We start from the raw sequence: 17,695 nt of genomic DNA on the forward strand, positions 1-17,695 counted from the left end.
GCGGGAGTCTCGAACACACGTAGGTGCAGTCAACATTTCTTCATCAGCCAAACTGCCCTCCCTTTTGTTTCTCAGTGATTCTGACGCTTTATTGTCATTCTGACTCTGAAAATACCAATATGGAAATACTGAATTCCAACCAGGCCTCATTTGACCTCTGAAAATGTTATGCGGGCTATTTCACAAAATGTTGCTAGTGTTGATAAACCCTTTCCATTGGATGTGGCCTTTTCGGCTCCCTTCATAAGCTGCAACTGCCGCATGCAACAAAATGTTTTATGTTCTCCCTCATATTTATTTTGTATTATATAAAGCAACCCCAATGAAATAGTGCTCAAACAGAGTCCTGCGCTGGCCTCCGCTATCAACTTTATATCAAGCCACCACTGGAGACTCACGTTCACCATTGCTTTAAAAATGTTTTTAATTCAGAGCTCCCAATTCTTTTTATTCCAATTAAGGGGCAATTTAGCGTGGCCAATCCACCGACCCTGCACATCTTTTGGGTTGTAGGGGTGAGGCCCATGCAGACATGGGGAGAATGTGCAAACTCCACATGGACAGTGATCCTGGGCTGAGATTGAACCCGGGACTTCAACGCCGTGAGGCAGTAGTGCTAACCACTGCGCCACTTCAACTCCATTAGGTTTTGGAAAATTGAGGGTTTTTTCTATATTAAAGAGTATCAAAGTCAACATTCAATGAATGTCCATCTTTATGGACCTTTCACAGTAATAAAACCAGTTGAGCAATGGCAGTGACTTTCGGTCATGCTTCTTAGCAATAAATTCTTGGAATCAACCACCTAGGCGAGTAATATTGAAATCAGCTCTCATTCATTGACGTTAAGGTGGAGAACAAACATTGGAAAGCATTGAAGGTACAGTGAAAACCATGGCGCAATAGAAAAAGCGTGGCAAAATTCAAAAATCCAAATCTGGCACATTGTCAAGCTTGCAATCATGATCTTGCTCTGGGTTGAGTATTATATATCTAAATATATAATACACGTGTGCACTATGTACGTGTATATATATATATTATATATATATATATATATATATGCATTGTATATGTCTATATATAAAATGATGCAAGTATTGTAATACTGGGCATACTTGCAATCTCAAATAACAAAGCCTTATTTTACAATGGTAAATAATTGCAGAGGAGAAAATCTTTGGAGAGGTAACCAGCATAATTGGATAACAACAAAATAAATGCTTTCATCTTCCAATTAGAGAATCAGCAAGCTATATCAGATATGTTGTTATTAATAAAGTACTAACTATATAATTAGCTAATTATAATTGACTCACCATTGTTGAATGGATTCATTAACTGAATTTAATGTTTTTAAACATATGACATCTGTAACAAATGATTTTTGTACTTTCTAATGGTCTGTATCATGGAACTGAATTAGTGCAAGGTATAAGGCTAAAGATATCATTTATGGCAGCTCATAGGTATGTTTGAACCCCATTAATTATATAATTTCATAGAATAATCTATTATTATGCAATTCCAAAGCACCAATCTAATGTATTTCACATTAACTCATTCTGCTCAACAAATTGTGATAAAATTATTTGACTGCCATATAATCTTTCAGATTAAAATACCCGGATACCCACAGCAAACCTGAAATAAGATATCAAAATTTTTCTGCATTAAGCCTTGGTATAAATTAACTTGGAATTATCCATCTAAATATATTAAAAGAAGAATAATTCTAAACCTTTAATTGATCCTTCAATCTCTTTGCACCTGTTGGCAATAGTTCTACAATCCTCTTTCGCACTCCATTGATCTACTTCCCTGAAGTCCAGCTCTCTTCTTGTTTTCGATGCTCAAAGCCAAATAATGTGATTTACATGTGTCCACTCTTAATTCCCTCCTTCCTTCCTCTGCCAAGCTGAGAGAAGTAAATTTCACCCTCTAACTTATTTTCCACTGCTGTTCCTGACCCTTTCCTGTTGCGTGAACATTTGCAGCAATACCTGACTGAAAATACTTGAAGGATAACAGGAAGGAGCTTAGTCCAGATTTAGTGAATTCACAGTTTAGACATGGACCTTGAACTGCCAGTCAAGCAGCCCAGTCTGATCCCTAACTTGCAGCTTCTGCTCAATGATTCCCCTGTCAAAGCAGTGCATGTGCAAGCTGGCAAGATGCAGCATTTCAGTGACAAGTCATCTGTGAATCGGGTGGCTCTGGGCTTCCTTGGACTGCTTCATTGCTGACCTCACAACTGATTCAGCCAGGAGTACTGCAGCTGTGACTAGCTAGTCTTGCTGGTTTGCTGCCACATCCATTGTCACTTACGCAGTGATGACTGATGCAAGTGAAATGGTGTCACGTTGAAATAAATCTAGCTCATCGATGCATATTCCGGATATTCCACTGCTGCTGGGAGCTCACTACCTTACATGGAAGAACACCATCTCTGAAGCAATGAACTACATATTCTTGCCTCAAGGTCCTCTTAATCCAATCTCCCAGCATAGTTCGGCTGGACAAGAGAGTCTCTTTTAAATTTGAGCCCAAGATCTCCACTACAGCAATTTGACATTCATTAATAACACTGATTTTGCGCTGGCGTTGTCACAGTGCAGATTCCGTCCATCAAGGGGTACAGTGGACATGATCTTCACAGCAAGACAAGTCCAATAAAAATGCAGAGAGCAGCAACACCCTCTATTCACGGCCTTCTTTGACCTCATAAAGGCCTTCAAATCTATCAACTGGGAGGGACTAGAGACACATCCTCCTCAAATTTGGCTGTCCACAGAAATTCACCATCATTCTCCTCGCCTGCTGCACGATGACATGCAAGCTGCGATCCTTACCAACGGACCCAATTCGAGTGCAAAGTAGGGTCAAAGTAGGGTCAAGCAAGGTTATATCATCAAAACCATGCTCTTTTCCATCTTGCTTGCTTCAACATTCTACCCCATCTCCATGAAGCTCCCCACCCAAATGGAGCTATTTCACAGGACAAGCAGGAACTATTCAACCGACATCACCTCTAGTCCAGAACCAAGATCACCCCAACCCCTGTCATCGAGCTGAGGTACCCTGTTAACAGTCAGAAGTTGAGCTCCAAACTATTGTCAATGTATTTATGAGGGTGTATGAAAGAATGGGCCTTCAGCTAATATCCGGAAAACAAAAGGTCCTTGACCAGCCCACTTCTACTGTGCAATACTGTCACCCTGGAGTGTACCAAACTCTGAGCGGTGCACTCACCCAACTCATCAAACACTGTCTGCCCCACTTGTCACAGAGAGGAAGGATCCAACATTGGACTTTATAGCCACCTCAGGGCTAACAACCCCAGAGTGGAGGATAGTCACCCTCAGTCCTGAAGGACTGCCTAAGATGAAGAAGAAGTATCTTGTGACCAGAACCTGAAAAATTGATGTTGCAGTTGTTGCCATTTACTGCATTCCAGTAAAACATCTATCCAGGGCTGCACTGATCCTTCACACTGCTTGCCAGATTCAGCTGATACCATCTCCCAGGTCTCACAATCTACTCTTTTCAAGAGAATGGGGAGGTAGGTGCAACTCTCTTTGAAACCTAGTCACCTTCAATTCAACAGGTCCTGATCACAGAATCATAGAATCCCTACAGTGCAAAGGAGGCCATTCGGTCCATCGAGTCTGCACCGACCCTTCGAAGGATCACCCTTCCTAAGCCCACTCCCCGCTATCCCTGTAACCCTATAACCTAGGGCACGATCCAATGGAAAGGCTTCCCAATGTGAGCGAGCGGGAATGGCTGGGTGTTTACCTAAGACAACCTGGTGAGGCCGTCACCTGTATCTAACATTAATTAGGGCACTTAATTATGCACCACAGGCTTCATGCCATAAATGAATGCCCCGATAGCTGATTCGCTTGGACTGCGCTCAGCAACTCCCCGCTAATGAAGGGGAGCAGCTCTTAAACCGATCCCATGGAGCAAACCCCAGACAGCATGCAGCACGGTAGCACAAGTGGATAGCACTGTGGCTTCACAGCGCCAGGGTCCTAGGCTTGACTCCCCGCGGGGTCACTGTCTGTGCAGCGTCTGCACGTTCTCCCCGTGCCTGCGTGGGTTTCTTCCGGGTGTGCTGGTTTCCTCCCACAGTCCAAAGACGTGCAGGTTAGGTGGATTGGCCATGCTAAATTGCCCTTAGTGTCCAAAAAGGTTAGGAGGGGTTATTTGGTTACGGGGATAGGGTGGAAGTGAGGGCTTAAGTGGGTCGGTGCAGACTTGATGGGCCAAATGGCCTGCTTCTGCACTGTGTGGTCTATGTTCTATGCCACCACGCAGACCAGCCAAATGTTTTGGTAATGCCGACCTGGCTCGAGTGTTGGGCGCGGGGGAGTCCAGATGGGATATCCTGCTTCCCCAAGGGGGTCAGAGAGTCAGCCACAGGGCAGCCAGTGCTGCCTGCGAGTCAGTGGCAGTGGCTGCAAGCACGGGGGCTGTAACTAGGAGGACTGTCACCTAGTGCCGCATAAGCTCAACAACCTAGACCGGGCCGCACGGATAAAATGGCTTCGACCACCTGGCCACATGTCCATTCTCCTGCAGGTTCTGGGATGGCCCCTCCGCCTCCCAAGAGAACAATTCGGAGGACAGCTCCGACATGCCACCGTCAAGGCATCACAGCTGTCATCCCAACTCTCCCCTGCGCAGAGACACACATCTTGGTGGGTGAAAGTAGTGGACAGACTTCTGGGGCACAGTCTGGTGAACACCACAAAGTTCCTGATGCACATCAGGTGGAGGCAGGAACGTCCCAGGGGGACAGCAATTGGAGGTCGCTAGATCCCAGGACCCAGCTGGGTCCCAGCCAGGTGCTAAGCCTCTGGACCAGGTCATCCTGGATCTGATGCAGATGCTGGCGTGCAGCTGTGTGATTCAGAGGGGGATGTGAGCGACACTGCAGCGGATCCATAGCCAATTGGAGGAATCCCAAATGCTACAGGCGCAGGAGATAGCGCAGACAATGCATGGCACCGAGGCCGACACTTCTAGGGTAGCGACCTAAGTGGAGAGCCTGGAACACGGCGTCAGCACCCTGGCTCAGCCAGCGACGGCCATGGCTGAGGGCCTCGACAGCATGGCCTAGTCGTTGGGAGACGGGTGCCAGGGGCAGGTGGACCTTGCTGAGGGGCTTCAGAGCATGTCCCTGTCTCAGGTGGGCATTGCCGAGGTGCTCCAGGGCTTGTCCCAGTCGCTGAGGACCGTGTTGCAAATGCAGGTGGACATTGGCAAGGCACTGCAGAGTCTGGCCTGGTCACAGAAGGGCATCGCTGAGGGCATCTGCACTATGGCGCAGACAATGGGCAGCCGGCAGGACTGGCAGAGCCAGATGGCATCGGGACATCTGGAGTTCAATCCAGCTGCCCCTCTATCCCAAGGTGACCCCCAGGGCTCGAAGGGCACCGACCGGGAGGAGGGACCGCTGAAGGCCAACCCGGACCTCCCTCCAGGGAGTGACAGCAGTCACCAGATCTCCCGAGCCTTACCTCTTGATACTGGCGCATCCTGGGTCAGCGGGCGGAACATGGTGGCACCAGGCCCTCCAGAGGACGCCCGCTAGGGCATAAAAGTCCCCAGGGTGTGGTAAGCAGCAGGCTGCCGCCAGCTCTGGTTTGCCTCCTGGGGATACCCCTAGACATCGCAGCAGAGCACAGAAGGCTAAGAAGATTGAGGATCACTGAGAGGGCACTGTGCGGAGGGGGGATGGCACGATTTAAATTTTTTTTTTTAAGTATCCAATTCATTTTTTCCAATTAAGGGGTAATTTAGCATGGCCAATCCACCTACCCTGCACATCTTTTGGGTTGTGAGGGTGAAATCTACGCAAACACGGGATGAATGTGCAAACTCCACATGTACAGTGACCCTGAACCGGGATCGAACCTGAGACCTCGGCGCCGTGAGGCAACCATGCTAACCACTTGCACCACCATGCTGCCCTGGGGGATGGCACAATTGGTAGTTGGGGACAGTTAGGTTTACGATTTTACACGTTATACTCGAGACATGTGATGCCACTGTCACATTATTTCGCGTGCGGGTCGGTGAGATGCCATATGCCATATGCAGGTGATGGGTATGAGTGCGCTGTCAGCAAACGGACAGGAGTCAGATTATGGAATAGATTGAGGAGCGCCAGAGTTCAGCTTCCAGTTCCCCTGGACTGACTGCCTGTTTTCCAAGATGGTTACTCACCTCCTCTGATTCCCACAGCAGTCATTTTGCCAGCTTCCCGTTTTTCAATAGGTGTGGTAAAGGGTGCCCGCGTGACTGCTCACTGGGGAGCCGGTTAGATCACAGGAGGTTGTTCGATCGGGGGTCCTTCCCGTTAATGGAACAGAGATTGGCTTTAATTGGTGATTATTGGTTTCTCGCCATGCCATGGCAGGATCCAGAACTTGCCATCAGGAGCTGGCCGGTTAGATCGGAAACCAATCAGGGCTCGGCACAATTCCAGAATCTCCCGCGATTTATCTGGCTTGCTCAGATTCATGCCCAGAGAGACACGGCCGTTACATCGCGTCCCTAATCTGCACCTCCCTGGACACAATGGCATTCCAATCTCTTGAGCTCCCAACATGACCCCCAAAACCCCCAGAGAGCCCCAATTCACCTACAAGGGAGGCCTCAGGCCCCCATGCACCCCACCACAAATGCGTAGGGCAACCCCTTGCCCGATTCCCAGCATGCCAGATGCCAGGCTTCTCAGGTGGCACCAGAGGGCAAGCACATAGGGGCCTCCGATCCCCTGGGAGACCCCCATTAGGTCCTGTTCTATCTGTTTCTGACGAATGTGATATAAAATAGTTAGTTCAAATATTAGTTACAGTAATGTAGATAGGAGTGAGTTCACAAAGGACAAAGGAATTCAGAAAGCATGGCAAGGATGGGGAAAAGGATGCTGGGTAACAAGAGGCCTAAGGTTAAGGAATGCGAAGTGAGCCAATCAGGATGTATGGCCAGGTCAGGAGGGATATAGGATGACCTATGGGAATCAGGGGCGTCATTCTCCGACCCCCCAGCGGGTCGGAGAATGGCCGTTGGCCGCCGTGAATCCCGCCCCCGCCCAATCTCCGGTACCGGAGACTTCGGCAACCGGCGGGGGCGGGATTCACGGCGGCCAACGGCCATTCTCCGACCCGCTGGGGGGTCGGAGAATGACGCCCCTGATGCCCATAGGGGAATCGGGCCGCACCGGTTGGCGGGCCCCCCCGCTCAATTCTCCGGCCCGGATGGGCTGAAGTCCCGCCGAGAAATTGCCTGTCCCGCCGGCGTAAATTAAAGTAGGTATTTACCGGCGGGACAAGGCGGCGTGGGCGGGCTCCGGGGTCCTGGGGGGGGCGCGGGGCGATCTGACCCCGGGGGGTGCCCCCACGGTGGACTGGCCCGCGATCGGGGCCCACCGATCCGCGGGCGGGCCTGTGCCGTGGGGCACTCTTTCCCTTCCGCCTCCGCAACGGCCTCCACCATGGCGGAGGCGGAAGAGACTCTCCCCACTGCGCATGCGCGGGAAACTGTCAGCGGCCGCTGACACTCCCGCGCATGCGCCGCCTGGGGATGTCATTTCCGCGCCAGCTGGCGGGGCAACAAACGCCGTTTCCGTGAGCTGGCGGGGCGGAAATCCCTCCGGCGCCAGCCTAGCCCCTCAATGTTGGGGCACGGCCCCCAAAGATGCGGAGCATTCCGCACCTTTGGGGTGGCGCGATGCCCGTCTGATTGGCGCCGTTTTGGGCGCCAGTCGGCGGACATCGCGCCGTTGGGGGAGAATTTCGCCCCTTGTATGTGAAACTTGATGCCATTTGAATGTATTTGCAGAGATCTCTTTGTCTCCGACCTCACTCGGTTCCTAGGGGTTCAGGAGACAGCTTGTGTGTTCTGAGGCTCATTGTGAAGCGAGTCAGCCTTGCAAGTTGGTTAAAAATAAATAATACTATACCTACAAATCCATCTCGAGTTTTATAGAGGCCAGACTGACGGGTAAAGAATTCAATATTGTCATTTGGTGCCGAAACCCGGGATTTCTCCAGACGGTCACCGGCCAGCTGCGAAATCAGAATTAGACTGATGTTGGACAAGGAAAGTGGAAATGGGCCCACAATGTGTGTAGCTGGAAAATGACCACATTGATTTTCCCCTCTTCTCATGGTCTGATTGGTCTGGTCACTCGCGGTTGGTACGGAAAGATCGTCTCGATGAAATCAAAGGTCAGTCTGGGGATTAGAAAATTAAACTGATGGGATATCATAATATTGATAGTTCAGTTTTGGGTTAATTGTGGAATGGTTTAATTCCACGAGTGTGTGTTTTGGAATTGATGGGACATCGAAAGGATGGTTTAATTCCACGTGTTTGTGTTTTGGAAACTATAGTTGATTAAGTTAAAATTGTATCCTTGGACTGTAGTGGCGAAAAAAACGCAGTCTTGAGGACTAGGTTGAGATTATGGGGAATTGCTTGGATAACACGAGTGATCCAAACAGTTCATTGCAAATATTATGTGATATTTATCCAGACAAAGCGAGAGATTTTAGTAAAATGTCAGCAACTTTAAGGAAGAAATTGGGTGACGAATGGCCACTAGGGGGCACTAAAGATCTGGACATCATTAAGAAAATTCAGGGTGAAATCTTCAAAAAGCCAAAGTATGAAAGCAAAAGAGTTAATTGGATTATGGAGACAATATTGTCAAGAGGAGAGGGATAAGATCATGTTATCATGTTGGCAAGAAAATGCCCTTAAAATGGGGATTCCAATTAGTGAAGTGGGGAACCAGAAAACTCTGGAGATCTTGAAAAAGGAGTGTGCATTCAAAAAACGCGCAAGTAAAGAGAGGGTGGACTTGAGTTTAAAAAATTGGCTACGTAGTTCAATGGCTGGCCTTGCATTGACAGAGGCAGATGGTAACCTAGAGAATTGGACCATGTCGGGTAGAGTCCCGACTGCACCAGTAGCATTGTGTGCACTAATTCCAGAACCACCAGAGTATCATAATTTATATCCAGTCACTGCTCCCCACATTCAAATCATGCCAGCCTCTCCAGTCCCTTTGGTTGATAGTTTGGGTCCTATTTCTGCACCTTCACCGTCTGTTAGAGAAGGGGAGCTCTGTTCCACAAGCCCAATTAGCTTTAGCACCTGATCTCGGACAATGAGAGAGGGGCCTGATCCTATCCAAAAACAATTACGCATACCACCTAGATCCCTTAAGACCGATATAGTAGGACAGAAAAGTATGAGAACAAAGAAAGAGGACGGGAATGGTTCTGAGGAGCCGGGGCTCCCCCTATCGGAAGGGACGGACGTCGAAGTCTCTGAAGAGCCAGAGGAATCTGCTAAAGCGCCCCCTAGTGAGACTCTGAGACAGTTGCCGATTAGGAAAGTACCCAACCCTGATGTTGCAACAGCAGCAGCCCAGCCCACGATAGACGTTTATTTCCCATGGAGACCCAGTGAGATGATGGTTATTCTGGCTGCAATCCCAGACAGGAAGAAATCTCCCGCTGCTTTCATGGACTATCTGAGAACTACCATCTCAGTTTATCAAGCTGATTATAGGGACCTCTGGGCCCTAGTCCAGCAGCTTTTAACCCCAGCAGAGTACCGCAGTCACCTCAATCACTTGAATTATGCCAGCCATGCCGCACTTCAGCAAGCCCATGCCTTGGGCAATGATAGACGGGCACAAATCCTGAATGCGTTGAATGCCACATTACAAAAGCCCATAAACATCTCTGCTATCTTAGACCTCAAACCTAAAAAGACTGAGGAGCCAGAGGAATTTCTAGAACGTTTTAATGAAATCTACTGTGGACAGTCAGGCGACTTGCCATACCAAAATGGTCAGAATTCCCCTCAATATTGTGCTATGTTAATGTATTGCCTATCACCTTCCGTGGCTACTGCCGTGAAATGTAATAACATGAATTGGACAGAGAACGACCCTTCCCAGATGGCCCGGGCAGTCAGATTTTATTGGAAGGAGGGTGTAGGCCAGGAAGGAGGCTCAGTTACAAAGATTAAGACTGAGTATGTAATGAAAAAGAATGATCTGAGACCCCAACCAGCGGCAGATACAGTGGCTTACCAGCTGGAACCCCAATATTGTGACCTTGGGTGGGTGGATCGACAAGGGGGAGGATATCAAACCCACCCAAATGGACCTTCAGCCCCTCTTTATGGCCCACCGTATGCACCAACAGCTTTACAACTGCCGCCCCCTCTGAGGGGCCATTGGTCTACTTGGAAAAGAGGATGGGGCAGATATAGAGGGAATAATACATGTTTTAATTGTGGCCGTACAGATCACTGGCATCAGGAATGCACCTTTAAAAGACGGGCAGCAGAAGGAGACAACCCGACCCAAAGGAGGAGGGTACCCACCAAGGGGAGGATAGACGAGGTACACCGACTTCTCCCAGGCAAACCCTTTCCCAACACAAGATTAACTAGCTAATTTAGTCATAAGGACTCTCCAATCGGACAGGGAACCTATTATTTCTCTGCAGATAAGAGATCAACATTAGACCATAAGACATAGGAGCGGAAGTAAGGCCATTCGGCCCATCGAGTCCACTCCACCATTCAATCATGGCTGATTTCAACTCCATTTACCCGCTCTCTCTTCATAGCCCTTAATTCCTCGAGAAATCAAGAATTTATCAACTTCTGTCTTAAAGACACTCAACGTCCCAGCCTCCACCGCCCTCTGTGGCAATGAATTCCACAGACCCACCATTCTCTGGCTGAAGACATTTCTCCTCATCTCTGTTCTAAAGTGACTCCCTTTTATTCTAAGGCTGTGCCCCTAGTCTCCCCTGCTAATGGAAACAACTTCCCTACGTCCACCCTATCTGAGCCATTCATTATCTTGTAAGTTTCTATTAGATCTCCCCTCAACCTCCTAAACTCCAATGAATATAATCCCAGGATCCTCAGACGTTCATCGTATGTTAGGCCTACCATTCCTGGGATCATCCGTGTGAATCTCAGCTGGACCCGCTCCAGTGCCAGTATGTCCTTCCTGAGGTGTGGGGCCCAAAATTGCTCACAGTATTCTAAATGGGGCCTAACTAATGCTTTATAAAGCTTCAGAAGTACATCCTTGCTTTTATATTCCAAGCCTCTTGAGATAAATGACAACATTGCATTTGCTTTCTTAATTACGGACTCAACCTGCAAGTTTACCTTTAGAGAATCCTGGACTAGGACTCCCAAGTCCCTTTGCACTTCAGCATTATGAATTTTGTCACCGTTTAGAAAATTGTCCATGCCTCTATTCTTTTTTCCAAAGTGCAAGACCTCGCACTTGCCCACGTTGAATTTCATCAGCCATTTCTTGGACCACTCTCCTAAACTGTCTAAATCTTTCTGCAGCCTCCCCACCTCCTCCATACTACCTGCCCCTCCACCTATCTTTGTATCATCGGCAAACTTAGCCAGAATGCCCCCAGTCCCGTCATCTAGATCGTTAATATATAAAGAGAACAGCTGTGGCCCCAACACTGAACCCTGCGGGACACCACTCGTCACCGGTTGCCATTCCGAAAAAGAACCTTTTATCCCAACTCTCTGCATTCTGCCTGACAGCCAATCGTCAATCCATGTTAGTACCTTGCCTTGAATACCATGGGCCCTTATTTTACTCAGCAGTCTCCCGTGAGGCACCTTATCAAAGGCCTTTTGGAAGTCAAGATAGATAACATCCATTGGCTCTCCTAGGTCTAACCTATTTGTTATCTGTTCAAAGAACTCTAATAGGTTTGTCAGGCATGACCTCCCCTTACTAAATCCATGCTGACTTGTCCTAATCCGACCCTGCACTTCCAAGAATTTAGAAATCTCATCCTTAACAATGGATTCTAGAATCTTGCCAACAACCGAGGTTAGGCCAATTGGCCTATAATTTTCCATCTTTTTCCTTGTTCCCTTCTTGAACAGGGGGGTTACAACAGCGATTTTCCAATCCTCTGGGACTTTCCCTGACTCCAGTGACTTTTGAAAGATCATAACTAATCATTTGTAATCGACACTGGAGCAGCCATGTCTTCGGTGCAATCAGAACATCGACTAACACTATCCGACCACACCCAGCATTTGTCGGGGCGCCAAGGACAGGTGTGTGAGTATCCTATTTCTGAACCTGTGACAGTCACTTATGAGAATAAGTCTACAGATCATCAGTTTGTGGTGACTACTGGATTGGACTGTAACTTGTTGGCCCGAGATTTACTGTGTAACTTCCAGCTACAGTTAGAGTGCAGAGACAAAGGGTTAACGGTTCAGTCATGGAGGATGAGACAACAGTGCTTCATTTCTATCACACCCCAGTGGTGGACGTTAGATATTGAACATTCACTGCACCACGTTGCCCTGGCCTATGACAGAACCGCACAAAACAGGGAGTTGGAGGACAAATATCGGCCGTTAATTGGGACCAAATGGCCAGTCAAGATTACAGCCACAGTCACGGGAAAAGAAGGTACAGCCGATTTTGTTACAATACCACCACATTTATGGCTACAGTCAGCTTCTGTAGGCCCTCATGTCAGGTACACGTCAGGTCCACGACCAGTACCATGCCAAGGATCTGGGGCCTATGGTAAGGAGGGCAGTGGATCATTCAGACCCATCAGAGTACGCACTTCAAGTCATGCCAGACGGCACTTCCAAAAAATATTTTGAGGTCCCTGCAACAATTAACACTCAACTTCAGCATCACCTGGGATGTGACGTTTTGGGATATGTCAACCCACAGCTCTGGAAGAATAGGGGATTTTCCTTACCTCGGCCGGCACGGAAATATCCCACCGGGGTTTAGTTAATGACCTACTGCAGGCCCTCCTTATGCCCGTGCAGATTTCCGTCATTAAATGCGCTGCCCATACAAACGGTAAGAGCCCAGTTGACGTTGGTAATGAACGAGCAGATTGTGCAGCGCGGACAGCCGCGCAAATTCAGCAAGTGATGGGGCCTAAAATGTTAAGTCAGACTAAACGTTCTGCAATAAATAGGTCTGCCTCTTACAAGCCAATGCCAACCCTCCAAGACGTCATAAGGTTACAGGAGGATGCTCCTGAGAGTGATAAACAAATGTGGAAACGGTTAGGTTGTACATATGATTCTGTTTCCTCTTTATGGACCACGCCAGCACATCAGACTTGTATGTCTGATGTACTGGCTTTATGGGTCATCGAATGTGTACACTTTGCAACTCATTGTGGGGCTCGGGGGACTAGTGATTTGTTGCTGGACACTTGGTGGCACCCTAAAATGCAGGGGCTGGCCCAGAGTATCAGTAATCGGTGTTTGATTTGTCAGCAATATAACACCGGCAAAGGTATCCCTTGTGGTATGGGGCAAACCCCGTTGCCCAGTGGTCCCTTTGAGATGCTCTAAATGGATTACATTGAGTTGGAAAGGTGTCAATGTTATAAATATGTTTTGGTCATTGTGGATGATAATAAAGCTGCTACGGTGGTTAAAGTTCTGATGCTGGAAATCATTCCCCGGTACGGCATACCAGCTCAATTAAGTTCTGATAACGGGCCTCATTTTATTGGACAGATTAACAAAGAGTTCTGCTCCTAGTTGGGCATACGCCAGCAGTTATACTGTGCGTACAGACCGCAGGCGGCCGGGTTGGTTGAGAGACCCAATCAGACCCTCAACACTAAATTGGCTAAATTAAGAGCAGACACGGGACTGACATGGCTTAAGTTGCTCCCCGTTGCCCTCTTCCAGTTGCAGTAGCTCACTTTCAGTGCAGCCTGGTAGTTATGTCATGGTCAAAAATTGGCCTCGGAAAGGGTCGGAGCCATGATGGGAGGGGCCCTTCCAAGTTCTCCTTACCACCCCCACTGCAGTTAAAGTGGAGGGGCGGAGTGCTTGGGTCCACCTCCACCACTGTAAAAAGGTCGGTCACTAATCTGCCTCCCTTCCCCAGCGCTGTTTTACAGGTGTGGAGCATGATGGGGTGGCTACGCGCTGCCTGTATAGTCTTCGGCCTCGCCTCGCTTGGAGTGACATCGGCAACGGAAATGGAAAAGGGAAATATCATCTACACCTGTAACCTCAACCAAACTACAAGGACATTTCACTTATGCAGAGGTGACGTCCCCATATACAAGGACATGGTACCGACTCATGGAAGGTCATCAGGTTAACGGACAATGCAGGACTCATGAAGCAATTGCACCGGTCCCGGCGATGGGAAGGGAACATTACATGGACATTGCCTTGTTTTTGGAGTACATGTAAATTTGATTTTGGATGTGTTAAGATTGGTGCCATAAAGGTAAAGTCAGACCGTGCGGAGAGGGTAGGAAGAGGTTGTGAGAGAGGGAGGGGGACTAGAGAGAGGACGGAGCGTGTGAGAAGGGGAGTACAACTAGAACGTAGGTTATCAGGAGATATACTTAATTCATTTAGGACTAAGGGAAACCTGGCTAAAATGCAGGGTGCACTGGAACAGATAGACGCCCCTAGAATCTTGGCTGTTAGGATCCACGAGGGTGCAGCGGATGACGGGGGGCTGCAACAGGAATTGGAAATGTAGCGACGAATCTTCTTAGATGAGGGGCCGTAGCTACGGATTGGACAGATAGGTTATCATGAAATGATAAAAGGAGGGAATGACGAATGTGATATAAAATAGTTAGTTCAAATATTAGTTACAGTAATGTAGATAGTAGTGAGTTCACAAAGGACAAAGCAAGTAAAAAGCATGGCAAGGATGGGGAAAAGGATGCTGGGTAACAAGAGGGCCATTGTTAAGGAATGCAAAATGAGCCAATCAGCTTGTATGGCCAGGTAAGGAGGGGTATAGGATGACCTATGGGAATCTTGTATGTGAAACTTGATGCCATTGGAATGTATTTGCAGAGATCTCTTTGTCTCCGACCTCACTCGGTTCCTAGGGTTTCAGCAGACAGCTTGTGTGTTCTGAGGCTCATTGTGAAGCGAGTCAGACTTGCAAGTTGGTTAAAAATAAATAATACTATACCTACAAATCCATCTCGAGTTTTATTGAGGCCTGACTGACGGGTAAAGAATTTAATATTGTCATTTCCATCTGGTCCCAGCACTGAACACCGCTCACCAATGTCTCCAAAGTGAAGAGGTTAGATCCCGCGGCTCAGGTAGATCGGGGGAACGCATATTAGAATGAGACTAGCTGTCTCACTCTAATATGCAGATTTACAAAATAGTGATCCTGCCCACAATGGGCTGGATTTAGATCAATGGGTCTCGCGAGATTGTGTTCAATGCCCTGAGGCGTGGCGAGCCAAATTGATTTTGGAAGAGGGATTTCCCGGCATCTACTGGCCACGCCGCCTTTTGGAATGCAACATGGCAGGTACATCACATCCATAATCGTAAAGTACAGAAGATGATCATTTGGCCCATGGTCTTAGTGCCAGCTCTTTGCAAGAGTTATCCAGTTAGTTCCACTCTCTCGCTCTTTCCCCAAACAACTGACCAGTTTTTCTTTTCAAGCATTGATCCAATGACCTTTGGAAAGTTCTTATTAAATCTGCTGCCATCACCCTCCCAGACAGTGCATGTCAGATCATAACAACTCGCTGCATCAAAATAATCTTCTCATCTCCCCCATCGACAAACTTCCCCCCCCCCCTCCCGCCATCCCATTCTTTATGGGATTATCTTGTATTTGTTGTCCGGTTACTGACCCTCCTGATAATGGGAATTGTTTTTCTTCAATTACTTTATGAAAACTCTCATTACGTTGGACACTTCTGATATATTTATCTTTATATCTATCTTTACCCACTTCTCAAAGGAGAACAAGTCCAATTTCTCTGGTCTCACCATATTAAACAGCAAACTCAGCAGTAAATATATGGGTCATAACATAAAATAAATTTAGAAGACTTAGAGGTGATGATGCCAGTGTACAGCTGGGAGGGCCATCTGTCACCTGACATGTTCAATCAAGGCTCCATCTGTCTTCCCAAATGGATGTGAAAGATCCCACAACACTATTTTAAAGCCATGATGTGGAGATTCCGGCGTTGGACTGGGGTGAGCACAGTAAGGAGTCTTCCTCACCTGAGGAAGGAGCAGTGCTCTGAAAGCTAGTGATTTGAAACAAACCTGTTGAACTTTAACCTGGTGTTGTAAGACTTCTTACTATTTTAAAGAAGGGGTTATGCCTGGTCAATATTCACCACTCCCAACATGACTACATCAGGTTACCAGCTCATTTTCACTTTGCTGTTTGTGGGAGTTGTAATGTGCCTTTAAGGGATAGCAGGAAGTTTCACATTGTTTCTCTGGGTGTTTAGCTGTCAAGGATAAGCAAGAGGCAGAGATTTCCCTTGAAATTTTAATGCCATTGTATTTTGAAACTCTTCACAGTCCCTCCCCCAAACATTAAGAGTTCAAAAACGCAAAGAGTATAGGATGGTTTGTATAATCACAATCACCTCTAGATAGATTAAACTAAATTGTTTCATCATTTAGTTAAAATAGGAATGTTGAGACGCAGAGACCACTTTGCCATGAAGGGGTTAAACTGCAACCAATGTATTTGTCTTTAATTAAATTAAATGCAGCAGTAATTAGACTTTTTCCAGAGTTACTGGGGTTCTTTATTGGTACCATTCCATGGTTCACATTTACAGGTATTTAACATACCCTATAACGCCAGGATCTTTAATTAATTCTTAATTGCTACCTCTTCCATTAATTGAGGTTGTCAGGAAATTAGATTAAATGTGTAAGTGTATTCAAGACAAAGAAAGTGTAATGGACCTGTGGAGATCCATTCTCACATAATGATGTACAGGCACATTGTGCCAAACACTCAGAGGTTGATGCCTCCACATGAGGAATCCCAGTGCCAAAGCAGACTGGTGTTTTAAGTATTAGGTTTAAATGGAATGACAGAAACCATTACATTGCTATTTATAATCAAAATTAATTAAGGATTAACAAGACTGACTAAGACATTTTTTTCATTCATCACTGAGGATTCCAAATTTATTTGTAACAAAAGCTCGCTGCTTGAAAATGTTTGCATATTGCACATGCTAAACGTTCACCTGGAAGACTTTTCTGAAACCTGCCCATTACTCTCTGTACTCCAGTCTCTATGAAGCATTGAACAGACCATTTTAATGACACCAATTCTTTCAAGCAATGAGCAGGAATAGATTTTGATTGTGTTTAAATATATCCACATGCCAAAACTATTTGTCACATCGGTTTCTTACTATTTTGATCCAATTAACTGAAGTTATGTATTCTAATGACATTATTATATTGCACCAAGGAGTCATTAAATTCACAGATACTGACGGAGAGTGGCATACTAAACCCATTAAGACCAAGATGTATAGACTTGGTCCATGGTCTGCGCTGGGTTAGCCAGTTTTAGCTACAGATGAGCCACAGTGGCTTCAGGATCCCTAGATTAGCAGAAAAGGAAATCAGCAGTTTTGTACTCCTGAGAGCTCTCCGCTGACCACTGCTAAACACGTGGATCTCAGGCAAACATGGGACCACGTTTGGCTTTAGTGAGCCTCCACATTTTATTCCGGCCTGGAAAAAAAGACTTTCATTTATATAGTGTCTTCCACCACCTCAGGTCACTTTAAAGTGTAATCAGTTGCATGGGGCACACGTGGTGGGT

The 17,695-nt window shown here is 47.1% G+C and overlaps 1 long non-coding RNA gene across 1 annotated transcript in view; it reads left to right on the forward strand.

The window, feature by feature from the left end:
- The window catches only part of LOC140429496 (uncharacterized), a 32,023-nt gene extending 16,973 nt beyond the window's left edge, over window positions 1-15,050 (forward strand). The window contains exon 2 of the long non-coding RNA XR_011949101.1: window positions 13,985-15,050. This is a non-coding gene — a long non-coding RNA (uncharacterized lncRNA). The remainder of the gene's footprint in view (window positions 1-13,984) is intronic.
- The last annotated feature ends 2,645 nt before the right edge of the window (window positions 15,051-17,695 follow it).

This window comes from Scyliorhinus torazame, chromosome 1 (genome assembly GCF_047496885.1).
Source record: "Scyliorhinus torazame isolate Kashiwa2021f chromosome 1, sScyTor2.1, whole genome shotgun sequence".
Taxonomy (NCBI): Eukaryota; Metazoa; Chordata; class Chondrichthyes; order Carcharhiniformes; family Scyliorhinidae; genus Scyliorhinus; species Scyliorhinus torazame.